Here is a 16,728-nt window from a genome sequence, read left to right as displayed (position 1 = left end):
TTGGTGGTCAAGGGTGTCTTTTTTTTTTAATCATCTGATTTTTGACACAGGGTTTTACTGTGTGTGTATCCAGGCTAGCTAGGACTCGTGACCCTCCTACCTCAGCTCCCCCTCCCACCCAATGCTGATTACAGACATGCACAACCAAAAGCAAGTTTTAATGTGAGAAATGGACAAACATAATGTGTGCAAAATAATGCTTTCTAGCGATAATAAACTTGTAAAAAGTCTTACTTTTAGAAGCCAAATGAATTAGTACCTTTGGAGGGCACATGTTCATATGTGTGTGGAGGAAGCAGCAAAGCAGGAACTGAGGCCCCAGAAACAGCAGAGGAAATCCCCTGTCAGAAGATGCATCATTACATAAGAGCTCCAGTTCAATCACCATACCATGGAGACCAGCCAGGAAACCACAGAGTGCTGAGGTATTGCCCCCAGCCAGGCTGCAGCACCTTTTTACCTGGCTTTCTCTTCAGTGAGCCTGCATGCTGGCTCTGGAGAAGCTGCAGCAAGTCAAACTGACATCTGGTGGCTTTGCTCTCAGGACCACATTCCCTGAGCCCTTTCTATAGCAGTAGGTGAGGACCTTTTTTCGTCTATCATTCCTACTACAATATCCAGAGTCCCTCTGGAGACAGGAATCCCATCTCAAACGGGTAACTGTTCTTTCTTTCTTTTTTTTTTTTTTTTCTGAGCTGGGGACCGAACCCAGGGCCTTGTGCTTCCTAGGCAAGCGCTCTACCGCTGAGCTAAATCCCCAACCCCTCAGTTCTTTCTTTTAACTTAATAGGTACAAGTTGCTTAAGCAGCAAACGGTAATGAAAACTACCATAAACCAAAGTAAACTAACTTAGAAGTTGAGCACCATGAAGATCTGTCTGGTTTCAGTTTTAATCATCCCAGTATCTATAAATCCAGGCAACAACTATCAAATACTGTGTATGACATGAAATTAAAAAAAAAAAAAAAAAAAAAAAAGAGGTGAACAAGTTGTATTGTGTAACCTACCATGACTAGAGTTAGGGGTGCTTATAGTTAAAGAAACAGCCTCTCAGTGCTCTGAGAAGGATCTCCTTCACTCCAGAACTTACGTTTGTGGTCTTACATTATTTTAACTTGCATAGCTTCTGCCTCAACTGGAAAAATAAGGATAATATCCACCTTCCTCAAATATTATTAAATGAGATCAAAAGTGAAACTTGGGCCAGTGAGATAGTGTGTGTAGAAGCACTCATCACCAGACCTGAGTACCAGAGTTCAATCGCTGGGAGGTAGAATACTGGCTCCTGCAATTTGTTCTTTGACCTCCTCACCAGCATCATGGGGTGTGTGTGTGTGTGTGTGTGTGTGTGTGTGTGTGTACAAGCTCACACACTCGAATTCACACACGCTAAATAAATTTAGCTTGGTACACAATAAACCCTCAAGAAGTTTTTCGGGGCTGGGGATTTAGCTCAGTGGTAGAGCGCTTACCTAGGAAGCGCAAGGCCCTGGGTTCGGTCCCCAGCTCCGGAAAAAAGAACCAAAAAAAAAAAAAAAAAAAAAGTTTTTCACAGTATGGCTGCTCTATGAAATTATTCCTTTACTGAAGTACAGGAATCAACCTCCAACTCAAGACAGTTCTCCTATGTACTTGAATGAAATGAAAAATGCAAAGCTCAGAAAACTAAGAAGTCAGTGCCAAGGGCATGTCTCTACTAGTCTGCACTAGATGGTGACAGCCTGGGTGTCGAATTCCCAGAGCACAAAAAAAGTGTGTGTGTGTGTGTGTGTGTGTGTGTGTGTGTGTGTGAGAGAGATTTTTTTTTTTAACACCAAAAGGGATTCTAACACCAAAAGCCGAATTGATCACTGTGAAAAGTGGCAAGACACTGCAGATCTACAAGGGAGAAAACACCCACGGCTCAACCGAAAAGGATGCCTCCGCACCTCTCTGTACAGAGCACTTCAAACCCCAATCAGCAAGAGCAACAAAGGGCAGCATACTGCCTTGTCACCATAGAAGTGTGCGGCAACAACATTAGGCCTCTGCTGAACGAACATTAAATTCCCAATGAACTTGATGCTTCTTTAGGATCCTGGGCCTTGCTGCCCTCTCAATTCCGTTACAGGTAAGTTTTTCCACCCGCTGGCTGTCCCGTGAGGGATCATCAGTCTCACAAGAAAGAAAGTTCATCAGTCTCACAAGAAAGCCTATATATGTAGTTGCACTAAAAACAAACCAAAACAGGAAATGGCTTCGGCGAGTTTCGGTCCACATAATAAGAAAAGTTTTTGCGACTGAAGAGGCGACCAGGCGCTGGGGCTCCAGAACGCTCACGCGCACAGGCGAGCGGCTGCAAGATTTCCTCAGGAAACCCACCTCAGCCAAGCCTGTCCCGCTGTGCGGAACCGCCGCTTCGCTGGGCGAAAGGGCCTCCGCCTTGCAAGCGCGCTCAGCCAAGCCCGATCTGATCCTCCGGTCTCCGGCACCAGCACCGGTACAGCCACGCCGCCTTCGGAGCGGCCCAACGCGGCTAGCAGCGCTGACACCGGCCGGAGCGGGAGCCGGCGGTCGCGCAGAGGCCCGCGTCCCTGACGAAGTGCGTGCCCGCCCGTGCCCTGACAACCGGCCCCGCGCGCTGCTGACACAAAGCCGGCCCTCCGGCCCGGGCGGCGGTGACAACTCACCCGGGAGCGGCGCCGAGACCTCCGGGAAGGGAACGCTAGCAGCTCCCGCGCCGCCAAACTCGCTCCGCCGCTGCGCGCGCCCGCCTGCACTCCTTGTCGGGTCCCCGCGACGCCTCGCGTGCCCTGGTCTGTCTCACGCTGCCGGGCGCTGAGGGAGGAGGAGGACGCGAGCTGTGACCGACTCCAGAGGATGGAACGCGGCGGTGGCTGCGCCAGCGTCACTGGCCCAGCTGTACAGCGCGGGCGGGGGAGGCCCCGCGGAGGGGGAAGGGCTGGGACGAGGCCTGGGCGGGGCCAGGCACGCACGCAACAAGCGCAGGCGTCGCGCCGCTGGGACCGCCCCGAGGAGTCACGCGCACGCGCCTCTGACCTTGTCTGGCACGCCCCTGGGGGGGGTTGCTGGGGGAACCTTAAAGAGACAGTGGCTGGTACTGCTCTGGCTTAATACTGACTCTAGTTAGCCTCCGGTTCTTTTACTGTTATTGTTTGGATGTTTTAATTACTGTCATTTGCTATTTGAGAGCCTCTTCCACACACGTTGCCCATTTAGGTCTTGAATCGTTTACTTGACCTATCTCTGAAGCAGGTTATTATCTCCCCAGTACTCTAGGTTAAGGTGTGTAAACTTAGCTACCTCAAAAGTGCCCCGACGGGGCTTAGGGGGTGTGGAAATGTAGATCCGGCCATTTTGAATCTATAAAGCTGGGGTGGGCTTCGGGAACCTTTTTAATGGATGTCCCTGAATGCTATGTCTGCGCTGTCCAAAGCACCTGGCAGATCTCAAATTGAGGAAACAGACATTCCAGGGAGGGCTCCTAGCTTTGCTCTGCTTCTGGGCCTCCTTAAGTGGCTTTTAAATACATTAAGATGAGCACCCCCGGGTGAGCAAAGTGAGCACTGCCCAGCTGCATCTATTTAACAGTGACCTCTCACTACAGAGGGGTGGCCACATGAGAGTGGAAAGTAAGACTCTTTGTGCCTAGATCTTTGTACTTGGCCTGCCTCAGAGGTGCTCAATAAATATGGAAGCACTCCTTCTTGAAAATCAGTGGTTCATAAGTTAAGCAGGCCTGTTAGCTCCTTTTCTTTTTTTCTAGGCAAGTGCCCTACCTAAGATCTACTGGGATGGAGGTGGGGGCTGGGATTTGTTTTGTTTTGTTTCTTCTTCTTTTGCCAGATGAACTTTGAACAAAGTTACACCTCAGGGCCTTTCACCTAGAAAGCATCCCATAAAGGTGCTCTGATTTACCTCCACAACAACACAGCCATCCTCTAGAGCAGTGGGTCTCAACCTTAACGCTGTGATCCCCTTCATACAGTTCCTTGTGTTGTGGAGAGGAGACTCCCAACCATAAAACCATTTTTTGTTGCTACTTCATGACTGTAATTTTGGCACTATTATGAATCATAATGTAAAGATCTATATTATCTGATGGACTTAGGAGCCCCCTGTGAAAAGGGTCATGTTCAGCCCCTTCCACGGTCCCAACTCACAGGTAGAGGACCACTCTTGAAAGCTCTCACCCGGGGTTGGGGATTTAGCTCAGTGGTAGGGCGCTTGCCTAGGAAGCGCAAGGCCCTGGGTTCGGTCCCCAGCTCCAAAAAAAAAAAGAACCAAAAAAAAAAAAAAAAAAGAAAAAGAAAGCTCTCCCCCTTGGGCCTAGGAGAAACCCCTGATACATTTCTTACCTTTTTCCCTTTGGTCCTCTGGGAAAAACAGACACCTGGCATCCTGCCCACTTACCCAGTCTGAGGGAGCTACACCTGCCCAGACAGACCATTGGGGTTGGAAAACATCAGCCTGGCAGGATCTGGACGGCCTGTAACTCCAGCACCAGGGAAAGAGGCTGAGGCAGGAGGATTCCAAATACAAGGCTAGTCTCAGCGACAAAGCAAGATCCTGTCTCAAAAAAAAAAAAAAAAAAAAAAAAAAGCTTACTAAAACTTGTGATCCTAGCAGGAAGACCCGAGAGACAAGACAAGAGGAAAGAGGAAAGAAGAGCCTGGGCAGTGCCAAACAGGAGGATGCATGGGAAAAAGAAAGAAGCAAAAGTGGGGATGCAGACAGGTTATGTCTGCCGAGGGGACAGGTGAGTCTCTGGCCATGTGTGGCAGTTTGGCCACTAACAGGGAAGTTCACGGGACACGTGCCACCCTTCACACTGTGAAACGGTATCATTACTCACTCTCTACCTACCAGAGTTCACCAACCGAGAACAAAGTCCTCCAGCACAGATTGCATCCAGGGCTCTCCGCAGTCTGGCAGACATCCAATCACATCACCCCTCTGAACGACTGTCACCTAAGCCTCCCCACCCTGCTGGCACATCTCTAACAAGCTACCACCTGTCCCACCTCTGAGACCTCACCATCTGCTCCCCTACCTGGAATGTCCCTTCCTCATTTGGCTGTGCTTTTCCTGTCCCTCTGGGGCGCTCTGCATTACCTTCACGTCCACACTTATTTCCCTTTGCTTTCATAGTGCCAGGAAGGGAACGGGTCTAGGCCTCTTCTCTCTGGCCAGTACTGGCTCGCCAACTTCTTCCCTCCTTCCTACTTCTCCTATAGTACTTCCAATACTCCCTATAGATGTGGGACAAAGTTCTCATATCCTGCCTTGCTCGCTCTCCTGCCAAATGAGGATGGCACTCCCTGGTTTAGAGTGTTTGTTGTGGTTTGGTTTGCTTTTGGGTTTTTGTAGATGATGAGGTACCCCAAGATGGACGTTAAGAATGATCTGTGCCGGGCTGGAGAGATGGCTCAGTGGTTGAGAGCACTGACTGCTCTCCCAGAGGTCCTGAGTTCAATTCCCAGCAACCACATGGTGGCTCACAACCATCTGTAATGTGATCTGATGCCCTCTTCTGGTGTGTCTGAAGACAGCTACAGTGTACTTGTATATAATAAATAAATAAATCTTAAAAAAAAAAAGAATGATCTGTGCCCTAACCCATGCTCATGCAAGCAATCCTGGTTAAATGAAATAGGACCCTCACACCAAAAAAGTCATGAAAGTAGGAGAAAGACTTGCTGATAAGAAGAAAGGGTTTGGTGGCTGGGGATGAGAGAATATGGGGCTGGGAAATGTGATCAAAGTACTATCTATATCTATATCTATATCTATATATCTATATCTATATCTATATCTATATCTACACACATATATGTATATATAATTGCAAAAGAATAATTAAGAATAATTTGGATTTATAAGAGTCTTAAATGCATAAGGGGAACATTGGTTTAAGGAAAAGGCCTTTTTTTGTTTTTTTTTTATGGTGTTAGGAAATCAAATCTAGGCTTTTTGGGCTTTTTGTTTTTTCTCCCCCTGAGACAAGGTTTCTCTGTATAGCCCTGACTGTCCTTGAACTCACTCTGTAGACCAGGCTGACCTTGAACACACACACATCTGCCTACCTCTGTCCATCCTCACCCCTACCCCAGAGTTCTACTCCATTACTGCCTGACTCCAAACCCAGGTCCTTATGCATGCTGGCAAGCATTTCACCACTGACCTTGGTATCCTTGGTCTCCTGGCATTGTTTTTGGTTTTTGTTTGAAGCAGAGTCTATGTAGTTCAGGCTAGCCTTGAACTGAAAATCTTCACAACTACCTCCTGAGAGAGAGGACTGAGAAGCTACCTTATCCTGCCAGTTTTACAGATCATCCAGGAAAGGTGCTGGCCACCAAGCCTGATGACCTGAGTTTGTTCTTCTGGACACATATGGAGGAAGAAGAAAACTGACTTCCTCAAACTTTTCTCTGGCTTTCACCTGTGTGTGGTGGTATATACACTTTAAAATTCCTAAAGTATATTTTAATGCAGCAGCTTTATTTTGTTATACAGCTCATCAGCAATTCACTTAAAAGTCCATCTAACATCTACAATGAGATCTTCTTAAAATAGACTTACCTTACTGTATAACCATTACCACAGTCAATTTCAGAGCATTTTTCTGGACCCCCCCAGAAGATACTTTGGTAAGGATGGAAGCCAGGGCTCGTGGGCATGCTAAGGTTGACTACCCTGAGCTACATTTGTGGCCTCCAAAGCAAATCGAAATCCCCCACTATCTAGGCAACCTATTATCTATGCCAGAGAGGTTGTGCTATCCCCAGAGAGAAGTGGAAAAGCCAACCATTGCTTTTTGTCAGTGACTCAGGGGATTCCTGGTCTGGCACTCCCAGTACTATAGTCAGAACAGTCTTGGGCAAAGCTGATACTTTGTTTAGTGCCTCAGGAAAGAGCCCAGAGGCAGAGTGTTCTTTTCTTTCCCAAGAATCCAGCCTGGAGTGTGTAGGCCTGAACACCTTGCAGGCAGGCACAGTGAACGAAACTAAGCACTTTGGGAGAGGGGGGAGTGGGGCTCAGAATAAGTGTGTGGCATCATTGTTGCTATGGTTATGACATATAACAGCTGTAATGATGATAGCCACTATTTTTAGGACACCTACTATGTGCCAGGGACTTACTTGGTAGGAAGTTTCCCTGTAACTTCTAATTCAGGTAACACAATCTTCTAAGTCGAACATCATCAACATCATTTTACCAGGAAGGCTCACAGAGAGGTTTCAACCTATCAAAAACCACAAAGCAGGTATGTTGCAAAACCAGAATTTGTTCTTGTTTCTCTGTTCCAAAGGTCCTTCTTTTTCAAAGAAAGAAAGAAGGAAAGAAGGAAAGAAGGAAAGAAAGAAAGAAAGAAAGAAAGAAAGAAAGAAAGAAAGAAAGAAAGAAGGAAAGAGAGAAGGAAAGAGAGAAAGAAAGAAAGAACGCAGCCTCTACTTCCCCTAGCAAAATATGGTCCTTGTGTATCTGTTCGACTCTCTCAAAGGGCTTCTTTACACAGCAGCTCATTGTCCACACAGCATTCCCATAAAATGAGGAGTCATGACCAAGGAAGCTAAGGAGAGGGGCAGGTAATTGGCTCATTTCATTCACACAGGCCTTAGGTCCAGTTTCATGTTTCAATTCAAAGTTCCTAGGGTAACCTTCCAAGAAAAGAAACCTACTTGAAGCCAAGTTCCTAAAGAAAGCAGAAGTGCATTGTGGGTGGGCTGTGGGGCTCCACCAGCCTGAACTGAGGGGCAGGTCCCATCCAAAGGAGGAAGCTCTGGGTATGTGAGCTGGTACTGCTGCAGCAGGGTGGGACCCTGTAAGAGCCGGACACGGTATCAGATCCCTGTAGACAACTAGTCAGATAGGGCTTTGCAGAGTTCTCAGTTCAAATCACCACCCCTAGAGCAATGCCATGTGCATTGCAAACCTGCCCCTAGCCTTAGAAAATATGCACTGACTGGGCATTGTGGCCCACACCTTTAATCCCGGCACCTAAGAGGAAGAGGCAGGTGGATCTTTTTTAGTTTGAAGCCAATCTGGTCTACATAGGAAGTTCCAGGACAAATGGGGGTCACAAAGAGAAACTCTGTCTTAATCAATCAATCAATCAATCAATCAATCAATCACATTAAAATTTTAAAAAGAAAGAAAGCGTGCACTAGAGTCTGCCTGGCCAGTTGGTGTGGACCACACCAACCCCTAATTTTCTGAGGTACTAAAACTCTTAAGCACATTTTTTATTTCCAACACAGATCCGGTATTCTGGATAAAAGAAAGCACTGAAGCCATTTTTCACACAAGAGAAAGCCAAGATAGAAAGCATCCACCAGCCTGGGCTGCACGATAAGACCATGTAAGAGAGAAAAGAGAGAGCCAGGTGGGAAAGGGAGACAAGGACTCAAATATGAGAAGCCATCTGCTGTGTCTCCAGGTGGCCAGGTGGTTACCCAGTGGGAGAAAAATGCCAGTTCCTGTCACAGGCACACCGGGGCTGGCCAACCAGGCTGCCCTGCCCAAGAGTTGAGCAGGGACTCTGGGAGATAGCCAGCCTGGGAGGAGGAGGGGACGGGGGCAGCTGATGGTGCTCAACCAACCCACAGACTTCGCCCACACTGCTCTCAGTCTTATGACACAACTGTCCTGGGTAACTCTTCCTCCTCCAGGTTTCCTGTGACTTAATGGAAAGAAGAGAGGGCTGTAGGATTGGTTCAGCAGGTTCTGAGGTGCCAGTGGATGGAGGAATGGAGTAGTCTCCTCCTTCTGATTGTCAGAGTTGTGAGGCCCTGACAGCTGCCATGCAGAGGGATCACATGTGCAGTGTCCTATGTTCAATCCCCAAAAGCAAAAAAAAAATATATATATATATATTAAAAAAAATCAATTTTCCAATTTCAAGTTTTTTGTTAAACAAAATTAACATAAAATTTAATTAAAGGGTGATGTTGATATGATACTCAAAATATCACTTCTTAGTTACACTGTACTTTTCCTCTCTGCTTTCAAGATTATCTACGTCTGTTCTATCTGTATATTGGGAATACTGATACAGTACTATTATGGCATCCCTTACCAAGCCCATATGCATCAGCATCACACTGACGGCTTCAAATTACAGTGGGAGTATTTACAGGAGAAACTGGCAGAACCCATAATTCAGCTCCCACCTCGGCATGCATTGTGAAACATTTCTATCTGAACTATCAAATATATACACCCAAGGAGAAAAGATAGTCAACAGTTTCCAATACTTGTATCCACAGATGTGCATGACCAGGGATGAATATCAGAGGAAGTGGACTCGGCACAAGTGGCCCAGGATTAGCCAAACTTACCAGCAAAGCCAATAGAGTGAATGAGGTGGGAACAGGTGGATTACCCAAGGAGTCATCAGCTAGACCCTCCCTTGACACCTTACATATAACTGGAATGTTTGATGTAGGGTCAATTGACCTCTATCTCTTTCTCCCAGTAAAGTTAGTTTCTGAATTACCATGGAAGATGAGGTCTGAGAGGAAGCAGGTGACCTCTAGTGGTAATGAAAATACTGGCCACAGCATTCCAGCTTCTGATAAAATTCTCAAGCCCTCTCCTTTAATAGAGCACACCTATAGACTCGAGAACAGGACAGCAGGAACGATTCTTTTTTTTTTTTTTTTTGGTTCTTTTTTTTCGGAGCTGGGGACCAAACCCAGGGCCTTGCGCTTCCTAGGCAAGTGCTCTGCCACTGAGCCAAATCCCCAACCCCAGCAGGAACGATTCTTATGGCACAGACAAACAGACCATGAACACAAGTACTTCTTCAAACCAGAAGGAAGCCCTCAAGTATTACTTCAGAAGCTACCTCTTAGGGTAGCAAGAATCTAATGATGCCCTGAGTACCATGGGATGAAGACTGTAACAGAATCTGCCTACAGCACATCGTTGCAAGAAACAAAGAAATGCAAGCACGCATTCTCTAAGAGACATGTTGAAGGGTGATTATAGCAACATTGTTCATAATAGAAAACAAAACAAAACTGAAAAAGGACATCCTAACGTCCACCAATGGTGGAGTGAACCAATGGACTATGTAGCATGTCCAGTGGACAGAAACAAACAAGTTATGAATGAATCTCATAACTAGAATCAAAACTGAAAGGAGCCAGACGTGAAAAGGAATGCACTGTGGTTCTTGTAAATCAAAAAATCATGGACGAGACTAAAATAAAAGGAAGGACATTTTTCTATGGGTGCAGAGTAGATTTGCAGATCTGTAACGTGGCTTCAGTTCAGAAGCCACGTGAGGTTCCAGGTAGGAGGAGCAGGGCTGAAGTTTGCACAACATAAAAAGCATTCTTCCAGGATGATAAGGAGAACTGAGGTAACTTCATTGTTGGGAGCTAGGGTGGTTAAGTGCTTTGGAATGTTCAGGTCAAGAGGCAAACCAGCTAATCTAGTGTCTACAAAATATTGTCAGATTCCTGAAAAATTCTTCTGACAGATTCCATTCCCAGCATGAGTCTTTATGACAGTTTATTTCTGCCATAAAAATCTCTTTGATGGGCTGGAGAGATGGCTCAGCGGTTAAGAGCACTGACTGCTCTTCCTGAGGTCCTGAGTTCAAATCCCAGCAACCACATGGTGGCTCACAACCATCTGAAGTGAGGTCTGATGCCCTCTTCTGGTGTGTCTGAAGACAGTGACAGTGTACTCACATACATGAAATAAATAAATCTTAAAAAAAAAATCTCTTTGATTTAGGCTAGGGTTTTTGCTCTGTTTTTTGCTGTTCTGGAATCATTGTGACTAAATGCTATTTATACCAAGTGTAGAGACAGGCAAAATTCATTTCTAGTGTTAGAAGTCAGTATGGTGGTTCCCTTTAGAGGATGTTTTGATTAGATCGGACAACCAGGATGAGGAAAATATTGATGCATGATCTCACCATGTAGCTCAGGCTGGCTTAGAACTTGTGGTCCTCTTTCCTCAGCTTCCCAAATGTTGGCATTATATGTTGGGCTGCCACCCCAGCCTTTTTGCATTTGTTTTGTTTTGTTGTTTTGTTGGGGTTTTTTTTGCACCGAGAATCAAAGGCCATGAACCTTTTGAAAAGCTGATTGAATTATCAGCAATCTCTGATGCAATGTGACTATGTGGTTATGTGACATACATGCTTTGGGCATTGTGGCCCCTGGCTTCCTTGACTTTTGAAATGGTGAGCTCTTTAGTACAGTGCTGAAAAATGCAGCCTGCTCTTTGGGCATTTCACATGTGTGAAACAAAATGGCATTAGGTCATTGTTTGGACCAAGAGTCTTCACTGGTAAAAAAAAAAAAAAATCAAAATGGAGCCACTCGGGCCAAAGTCTCAAGTCATTAGTCCAAGACTAAACTATTTGTTTAACATTCCAAGAAACCAAGATTAAAGGGTTAGCCAAATTTTGCAAACAGGCCAGTTTCAGTCAGTGTGATAACAATGTTCTCTCTGCCTTAGTCTGTGCACATAGCAACAGGGATCCTCAACGAACCCAGTGTTACACAGTTTTTATGTTTTTAACTTCTCCATCTACCTGTCTCTGACATAGAAGGATTTTAAAATAGTGGGTCTGCTTTTTGTTGTTCCTGCTTTCTTTAGATGGTTCCTATCCCTAAAACCGACTTGTTCTGCTGGACCCCACAAGCAGTTACTCCATTCTATGGAATGAAGTATGCCCCGGTTGTAAAACTAAAAACACAGTCCATTAAGATCTACAAGTGAAAACTTTGTGATTTTGTTGTTTGATACAAGATGGCTATATTTCTAATCATAACGGATTTTTTTTTTTTGCTTATCACATGAAAAGGCTGGCTGCATATCTATAATTCCAGCATTTGGGTAGAGGCAGGAGGACTATGAAATGAGTCAACATGGGCTACATAACGATGCCCTGTTGCAGGATATTTGATCACACTGTGAACCCTGAGATTGTGTTATTTACTGGGGGGAAAAACCTTTCTAGCAGTGGTGTGGCTCAGCCCTTAGTACGCACCTTCAATCCAAACAATGAAGGTAAAGTTAGTTTGTAGAAGGACACACTCCTGTTTGAAAGTGATGCCTAATTGAAGAGCAGACAAAGTGATGAATCAGAGAAAGATCTGACAGAATAGGATATGCCCAACTCTCAGAGAAGAGACGGGAGAAGGAAGCTACTTAAGGGAGAGCAGCACAGAGGGAGGAAAGAGGAGGCAGTTTTACCAGGAGAGTTTTACAAAAACAGATTGAAGAGAGAACGAGCTAGACAGAGGGGAAGACAGAATGAGTCAGAGAAGGAGAAGGAGTCAGAAGATTAGAACAGATTGCCAAAGTTAGTATGGAGCCAAGCAGAGCAATTCAGGAGAGGCAGGGGGACAGAGAAGCCAAACTGAATCAGTCAGCTTGGGGAGGAGTTTGAGTCAGAACAGCTGAGTTGAATCAGCCAGCCAGAGTTCAGAAAAGATACGACAGGGTGAACCTATCCAGCAGCAAATCTCACAGGCTAAAAACATTCTAGGCCCAGACTGCTCAGAGCCTAGAAAGTTCTAGGACTAGATCTAGGTTAGCAGATAGAGGTTTATTCCCTCTGAGACAACAATTGCAAGAGGAGAATAAAAGTTACTTTGACAATACCCTGTCAATACCGGGGCTGGAGAGATGGCTCAGTGGTTAAGGGCACTGACTACTCTTCCAGAGGTCCTGAGGTCAATTCCCAGCAACCGCAGGGTGGGTCCCAACCATCTGTAATGAGATCTGATGCCTTCTTCTGGTGTGTCTGAAGACAGCCAATATATATATATATATATATATATATATATATATATATATATATATATATATCTTAAAAAATCAAAACCCAGGGGTTGGGGATTTAGCTCAGTGGTAGAGCGCTTGCCTAGGAGCGCAAGGCCCTGGGTTTGGTCCCCAGCTCCGAAAAAAAGAACCAAAAAAACAAAACAAAACAAAACCCAATACCCTGTCTCAATAAACTAAAATGAGAACGAAATGAGGGGCATACCTGCAGGGATCTATGCAACACAGGCTGTCCCTGTACAGTGCAGAGATAGCCTGTCTACTGCAGACTGACCCAGGCTATCTCATCTGTGAAATGGAACTGGTGGCAGAACATACTGGGCATGACTGTGTGGAGATTAAATTGATTCATTTTATTAAAGCTAAAAGCAGAGTCTGGCTGGCACACAGTAAGCAAAATATAAGTACTTGGTATTATTTGTCTTGCCCTGGACCCCCCCACCTGCTAAACATCAAACATATCCTCATCATCAACAGCCTGAAACAGTCCCCCTCCGTGTCAAACAACCTACTGTGGTCAGGCTTTAAATATATCAGGTGGCTAGAACAGCAAGGAGCAGCACCGTGCAGGCATTCGTTCCTAAGAATGCTGGGGAGTGCTGGTACTAGGTCTAGTGCTCCAGGCACTGAGTCAGACGGCTAAACAACAGGTGCCAGTGCAGCCCAGCCTAGGATTGTGACTCAGGCCCCAACTTCCCACAGAAGGGTTGGATATGCTTTGTGGTTTGCTGTTTTGTTTAGACTCTTACTTAGTTGCAGCAGGAGAAAATCGAAAGGTTTCCCATTTTTTAAGATTTATGTATTTATTATTTTAATGAGTACACTGTAGCTGTCTTCAGACACAGCCCAAGAGGGCATCAGTTCCCATTACAGATGGCTGTGAGCCACCATGGCTGTGGTTGCTGGGAGTTGAACTCAGGACCTCTGGAAGAGCAGTCAGTACGTTTAACTGCCGAGCCATCTCTCCAGCCCCAGGTTTCACATTTTTAGAATCTGGTTTTTCTACCTCCCGTTAAAAAAATGGGGGTGGGGTGGGGTGGGGAGTTTGAATTCTATGGTCAGGAGCCTTTCCTTGTCGCAACCCCTATCTGACTTTCATCTGGACCCTGAAGCTTGGAGCCAATGTCACACACTATCTGATGACAGCTATGGGACCTTGAGGAAAACCAAAAGCTTCTGGACAGAGCTGATAAGTGAGCCTTTAGTGCTACATAGGAGGCAGATAAAGTGGACCACGTGTTCAGAGACCCGTGCTATGAAGCCAGGCGCATGCCCAGGATCTAATCCCTCACCGCCACCCTGCTGCAACATGGGCAGCCTGCCACCAAGCAACTATGACACAGGACAGGGCCTGGAAGTTTGCGATGGCTCTAGCCCTCTCTGCTTCTCTGCACGCTTGCTTGACAGCAAAGCGCATTTAAAATCCAAATAGCAGGACCGAGAGTTTATGGGACATGGCTCACGGTGTCCTTGCATCTGGGCTTGCCTACCCCCCTGCCTGGGAGGACCTTAGGAGATGAGCAAGAAACAAGGGACGTGGCATAGTGCAGTATGGTCCTTAGGGTCTGATGGTTAATAGTGGCTGTCAGTTTGCCAGGCTCTAGAATCGCCAGGAAGAGACTTGGGCATGTCTGTGAGGGAGTTTCTAGGTTTGGTTAATCGAGGTGGGCAAATCCACCCTAAATTTCGGAGGCACTGTCTGTTGGCTGGGGTCTTGTACTAAATGTTACAGAGAAAGAGCGCTGAGCATTCCTGACTGCAGATGTGACGTCACTAGCTGCCTCACACCTTCAGAACGCCCCTGTCATGACGGACTGTACCCTCCAACCGTGAGCCAGATCAAATCTTTCTTGCCACCAGTTGCTTTTGCCAGGTATTCTGATGCAGTAATGTGAGAAGCAACATCCCCTGTGGGGATGGCCTCCCCAGCGTCACTTAACGAACTGAAAAGAGAGCCCCACGTTGTCTAGAGATTGACATACCCTCACTTGCTTCTCAAGCTTTGGTGTACACACAGATCATCCAGGAATCATGTTAAAATGCAGATTCTGGGGCTGGAGAGATGGCTCAGCGGTTAAGAGCACTGGCTGGCTGCTCTTCCAGAGGTCCTGAGTTCAATTCCCAGCAACACATGGTGGCTCACAGCCATCTGCAATGGGACCCGATGCCCTCTTCTGTTGTGTCTGAAGATAGTGGCAGTGTACTCACATATATAAAATAAATAAACAGTGCTTTTTTTTTCGGAGCTGAGGAAAAGGGCCTTGCACTTGGTAGGCAAGCGCTCTACCACTGAGCTAAATCCCCAACCCCAACAATTCTTTTAAAAGAAAGTATTTACTCCTTATGAAATAGTATAGTTCTGCACTGCACGTCCAGATCACTGCGCTGGCTAAATTCAGCCATAGATGCAGACTTACGCAATGACATTTGAAAGTTTCTTCTCACAGTTTCCGTAGCCTGTAAAAGTCACACAAGAAACTAAAAGTAGCTTCGGCTTTGATGTATAATTTAAAGTATCATTTATGCATTCTCACCGTGGCTTCAATTACAAGAAAAATTAATTTCAAAATTGTCTTGTTAATAACTGGTTTAATGAGAGCTTCCATGAAATTCCATCCTTTGAGTGCAATGACATTTACATTTAATTTCTCCTGTCCTTGAAGCTGATATATTATTTATACAGCCAGGGACAGAGAAGCAGACTTCCCACTGGGGATCCCAGCACCTTCCTCTTGGGTAGCTTCTTCTCTCTCCTGTGGTGGCTGCTGTTGTCCCAACACAACATCAATCTAGGGCCAGTAGTTCTAAAGACCGTCTTGGACATAGAGGGCATGGTGGCACATACCTATCACCCTAGCACTGAGGAACCAAGGCAAAGAGGATTGCTGCAAACTCAAGACCATTCTGCCTAGTACAGTGAGTTCCAGGACAGCCAAGGATACAGTGAGACTTTGTTTCAAGCAAACAAGCAAAAACTGTCTCAAACATAGAAGTGCCTATAAGGACCAGCAGGCTGAGTCTCTGCCTTGCCTGTGTAGTCACCAGATGTCTTAGCTCTGCTCACATTCACGCTGCCAGGACTTACTGGGTTTCTCAGACCAACCACAAGTTCAAAGATAATAATTGTCAAGGGTTGAAGCACGTTGGGTGTGGTGGCACGTGCCTTGATTCCCAGAACTCTAGAGGGAGAGGCAGGCAGATATCTGTGACTTCAAGGCCAGCCTGGTCTCTATGTAGTGAGTTTCGGGCCAGCCAGGGCTACACAAAGTGAGACCCTATCTTAAAATAGGTAAATAAAAGTGGTCATTTCTGGCTGAACAAAGGAGGTTTAAGAGCACTTGCTGCTTTTCTAAAGAACCTGAAACCGGTTCTTGGCATCCACATAGGCAGCTCATAAACACCTAGAACTCTGGTTCTAGGAGACCCAATGTTTTTTTTTTTCTGGCCTCCAAGGGTCACCACACACACACACACACACACACACACACACACACACACACACACACACACACATCTTTAAAATGATAAATACTTGAATCATGCATAGCAGATTGTAATTCCAACACTCAGAAGACAGAGATGGGAGAAAGGGAAGCTGGAGGCCAGCCTGGGCTATGTAGTAAGACCATGTCTCCAAAAGAGGAAAATGTTGAGAATTTCAAGGTGGTGTAATCTACTACTATGCAGGATGCACACCCAGGTACTAGCCATTCCCAGTAATGACAGGGATTTTGTGAGAGAAATCAATGCAAGAGCCTGGAAGGGAGGCATAAAGAATGTGGAGCAGGGAGATGGTGAGAACCAGTCAGGGTGGGTTTCCAGATTGTCACAGGTATTCCCTGTGCAGATCCAGGGAGACAGCTATGCATCCTGACAAGGACAGAAAGCCCGTAGATCACCAAAAGTCTGTCCTT

At 46.0% G+C, this 16,728-nt stretch overlaps 1 protein-coding gene across 11 annotated transcripts in view; it reads right to left on the bottom strand.

Annotated features, from left to right (window-relative positions):
• Positions 1-16,728, bottom strand: part of Susd6 (sushi domain containing 6) — a 132,718-nt gene that overhangs the window by 90,881 nt on the left and 25,109 nt on the right. For 4 of the 11 annotated variants that reach the window (XM_039113292.2, XM_063262465.1, XM_039113293.2 and 1 more), the window contains exon 1: positions 2,671-2,808. The exons of 1 other annotated variant lie outside the window; for it this stretch is intronic. The gene's annotated coding sequence lies outside the window, so the exon portion shown is untranslated. 11 annotated transcript variants of the gene reach the window in all.

This window comes from Rattus norvegicus, chromosome 6, assembly GCF_036323735.1.
Source record: "Rattus norvegicus strain BN/NHsdMcwi chromosome 6, GRCr8, whole genome shotgun sequence".
NCBI classification, from domain to species: domain Eukaryota; kingdom Metazoa; phylum Chordata; class Mammalia; order Rodentia; family Muridae; genus Rattus; species Rattus norvegicus.
Note: the sequence above shows the minus strand (reverse complement) of the source record. Positions and strands in the feature narration are given on the sequence as shown.